This window comes from Balaenoptera borealis (genome assembly GCF_965194805.1).
Source record: "Balaenoptera borealis genome assembly, chromosome: 7".
Lineage (NCBI taxonomy): Eukaryota > Metazoa > Chordata > Mammalia > Artiodactyla > Balaenopteridae > Balaenoptera > Balaenoptera borealis.
In genome coordinates, this window is record NC_138864.1 from 85,185,776 (window position 1) to 85,190,390 (window position 4,615).

A 4,615-nucleotide genomic window follows, 5' to 3' on the forward strand; every position below is an offset into this window, starting at 1 on the left:
CTCATTCAACCCAGGGTGCGATGAAATACAGACAGAGAGGAAAATCAAATAAGTCTTTGCCAACCTGAGAAGACAGCTTGGGAAACAGATTGCCCTTTATGTTTTTTTTAAATTAATTTGAAGGAATTGGGGTCATACGAAAAAGCTCATGTAATATATTTCTTTCCTCCCTCGCCCTAATTGTATACATTTGTTTATTTATCTATATCCAACCTCACTCCACAAATTATATTTTATTTCTATTTTGCTCTGTACACCAATCCTTTATGTAACAAAGTGGGATATTAATAAAAGTGAATTTTACGTTTTTCAATCACTTCCTGGCTCCCTTTCCCTGGCCTCTCTTTCCAAGTTGCCAGGTTTCAGACTGACTTTCCAGGGCTTCCAGTTACTCAGATCAAACAATCTATTAACCTCTACTGAGCACTCACTCCCTGAGCCCCTTCCTCCCCATGTCTTGCTGGACTCAAGGATGGATACAACTGGTCCTTGGGTGGGCAGGAGTCCACTGAGACCGAAGGCCTGGCACTGAGCTTCCTGACACAGATTACTGGAGTTATTGCAATACAAATTTATTACGGTACCTGGTATTTCTGCAGAAATCACCTGGCCAAGCTACCAGGTCCTGACCTCAGGAAGCCCGAGCCCAAGTTGGGGAAACATAATATTAATACATGACATGATCTAACCTCTGCTGAATGCCAAATGAAGGGTCCTTGTTCACAGAAGGTAGAGACTGTGGTGGTCTGGAGTGAGGAGAACAGAAGGCTTCTAGGAGACCCAGGGCAGGTGAGAGCCAGGGAGGTGGAGAGGATGATGGGATCTGTTCCAGGGAGGGGGGAGAAGTGTGGTACATTCAAGGCCTGGGAGCAGACTGAGATGGACCAACCCTACCCTAAATCTCTCCCTTTCTCAGGCAAGAAAAGCTTTTAATTGAGGGAGGGGGTAGTAAAAAGCAGAGAAAAGAGCTCTCTCCTCTCTTGATACATTATAAAATGCCTCTCACTGCAACTCTGCCTTCTTTCCTATTCCCATCTACAAAAGTGTTGCATCTGCAGATGGACACATGAATTTATCCAAGAGCAGATATGTCTAAACATGCTCTAAATTCAGGTGCTGGTACACCAGTCCAGAGTCAGCAGTCACTCCAAAGCACCACCACCCGACATGCACCCGGCTGCTTCCCAATGGTAACAGCCTGTGGGGCTCTGTCCAGCCCTCCTGGCTGACGCCCTGGTGACAACCACAGACCCCGGGCTGCAGGACTGCTGGCCCACAACAAGGGTGACGCCTTAGTGACCAAAGCAGTGCCCATACAGGGCCACCTTACTACTCTGGCCTCATTAAAACACCCCAGTTGAGCAAACCAGTACCACTAGCAGTTAACAAGAAACAGAAATGAACAAGATTAAAATCCAGTATCAAGCCAGCTGTTCAAACTGTTAACTAATTAAGTCCAACCCAAATAAGGCAAAGGAAATAAGTACAGAGAAGAGGAAGGAAAAACACTGTAGTGTATGAAGCCTTACTTCATGCCAGGCACTGGCAAGAACTTTACACCCATAATTTTTTATACCCATAATTTTTATTTAATTTTCACACCATCCCATGAGGTGAGTATTATTATTCCCATTTTCAGATAAGGAAACTGAGGCTTAGAAAAGTTAAATAACTTGCCCAAATCAGGTCTAGTAAATGGGAAAGCTGGAACTGAACCCAGTTCTGTGAGCCCTTTTCTTTTCTCGACAGTTCACAGGACTGGAACTGGTCCAGCTCCACATGTCCTGCTTAGACCCCCTGCAACCTCCCAAACAAGGGCAGGTCCAGCTCATGCCTGGACTGCCCCTACAGATGGCAGCTCAGCCCCTGTGGAGATAGGCCCCCCTTCACCTCTAATTAGTTCTGCAACCTTAGCAAGGTCTTCTTCATGATTATGGAATCCTTCTGAAGGTCTTCCTTCTGCCCTCACAGAACAAGCCTGATTCCCATTCCTTTTCAGGGTCCTTCCAACATTTGATGACAACCATCATGGCCTCAGCCCTTTGAGCCCCCTCTTCTCCAGACTGACAAGCCCCATTCACTCCTCATTTGACAAAAATATCCCAAACCCTTTACCCACAAAAGTAAAATCACTTAAATCATTGCCAAAAGAAAAGAGAGATGTTTTTATTTTAAATAAGCCTCAGCAACCCACTGGTTAACATTCACTTCCACAATGATCTCCAGGCGAAGCCAAATCTCCACCTCCTCAGCCAAGTCTCTTTTTTTGCTTGATTCTCAGGAGATACACAAGGCGCCTGGGAACCTTCTTCTGCGTTGTACATTCAGGAGCTATCCAAAGGGACTGAATTTTCCAGAAGGTTGCCTTCCAAAACACTGCATCTCAGACTTCCCCAGGCATGAAAACCACTTGGGGATCCTGTTAAACTGCAGATTCTGTCTCAGTCGGTTTCGGGTGGGGCCTGCGATTCTGCATCTCAAACGAGCTCCCAGGTGGTGCTGATGGTACTGGTCCAGAAGCAAGGTGTTGAAGGATGTAACCCACCTTGAAAAGGAACAGCCAAGCACACTTTCTAAGAGCTCCCTGACAAGCCCCTGGGTGGTTTTGAAAATGCACACTATTGAATTCAATGTCCAATTCCCTTGGTTTCTTTCAGCCATGCTGTGAGAAAGAACAGTTACCAGCACGACTTTGAAACCTACTTGAGGATAGATGCTGAGAGGGTGTGCATGTGAGAAGGAGGGTCCAAGCAGAGAGGGCAAGGGAAACACACCCCCCTCTGCAGGCATTAAATAGAACAGCTGACCTAGAAGATCACTGCCCACCCTGGCCAAGCCACCAGCAGGGCGCAAAACCCGAATCAAACAAGGAGGTCCTCAGATCTGGGGTACGAGTCAACCACACAGCCACGACTAACCAGAGCTGCTCCATTTCTCTCCAAGCACCTTGCAGTAAGTTGAGCTCATGAGAGCCAATGTGCCCAGGCACAAGTGCAAGCACACACCACACACCACACACACACACACAAACACACACCCTAAACATTGCTCAGACATGCACTGCCAGCACTGTTACATCCAGCACCATAAATCACCACATCGTTACCAGCTGCCTGCAGCCTGAACAGATCAAATGCATCCAATAAATAAAACTAGCACACAAGTATCTACTGTATAGCACAGAAAGACCCTGTAAATAAATGAATGTGGCTGAACACCGGAACACTGAATTCTGTTGGGGAAACGTGATATCGGCCTCTAAGACGGCTCCCAGTGAGCCTCACCTCCTAATGCTCACACCCTTGTGTGCTCCCTTCTCACACTGAGTCAGTAGTAAACCAGGGACCAGCAAAATACTGGGGTAGGGATGGTGTATGGCTTCCAAGTCCTGGTCATAGAAACATTGCTACTCACACCTTGCTCTCTCTTGGATCCCTTCTCTGGGGAAACCAGGCAGCCATGCTGTGAAGACACTCAAGCAGCCCTGTGGAGAGGTCCGCATGGTGAAGAGCTGAGGCCTCCCACCAAAAGCCAACGTCAACTTGCCAGTCGTGAGCGGCCATATGGAAACAGGTCCTCCAGGCCTAGTCAAGGCTTCAGATGAATGCAGCCCCAGCTAACATCTTGAATGTGACTTCATGAGAGACCCTGAGCCAAAACCCACCTAGCTAATCTGATTCTAGATTCTTGACCCACAGAACTGAGTGAAATATGTGTTCATTGTTGCTTTCAGCTACTAAGCTGCAGCGTAATTTGTTACTCAGCAATAGATAACTGATACGGGAAAGGACTAAAGAACCTTCAGAGAACAGGGCTTTGAAGAACAAGGAGGATTTCACCAGGCCCAGAAGAGACAAACCCTGTATTTCCTGCAGAGGGGAAAAAATAAGGAAAGGCATGGAGAGTGCATGTGGATTGTGTGTTTGGGAAATGGGAGAGCATCTCAGATGGCCAGAGTGCAAGGTACCAGGAATGATACTGAAAAAGGTAGGTTGGGGCTGGGTCCTGACGGTCCTTGAATATTAAACTAAAGGGTCTGATCTCTTTAGAGGTGGGAATAATAATTATTTACATCTTATAAGTGAAGCAATTGAAGCTCAGAAAGGTTAAGGAATTTGTCCAAGGGCACCTGCCTTCTTTTTGTATCCTTGCGTGGATGAGAGACAGGGGTGGGGAAAGGAGGGCTAGCTCTCTTCCTCTTCATATAACGACACTAATTCCATCACGGGGGCTACACTCTCATGACCTAATTACCTCTCAAAGGCCCCACCTCCAAATACCATCTCATTCATTGATTCATATCACTTGGGAGGGGGGCGGGGACAAAAGTAGCAGTCCTGAAACTCAAAGGCAGGAGGAACTAACACCAGAGTCGGTGCTCTTACCAACACCTCTGTGTTAGGAGAGCTCCATGACTCCAACCAGGGGCCACAGCAGCCTCCACCCCAGCTCCCCTGTCTCAGTGGGCGACCAGTGCTTCTGCCCTACCTGCCGGGAGGAGCAGGACGAGGCATGAACTGCCTGTGTGTCTCGCTTGCCCTGCCCATGCAGAGGGCTCTCCAGGGTACCCCCAGGCCAGGCAAGAACTCCTTGCAGTCTGTGCCACTCGTCCTTT

At 47.7% G+C, this 4,615-nt stretch overlaps 1 protein-coding gene across 9 annotated transcripts in view; it reads right to left on the reverse strand.

The window, feature by feature from the left end:
- Positions 1 to 4,615, reverse strand: part of PDE1C (phosphodiesterase 1C) — a 613,608-nt gene that overhangs the window by 440,448 nt on the left and 168,545 nt on the right. The gene's annotated exons all lie outside the window — the stretch shown is intronic.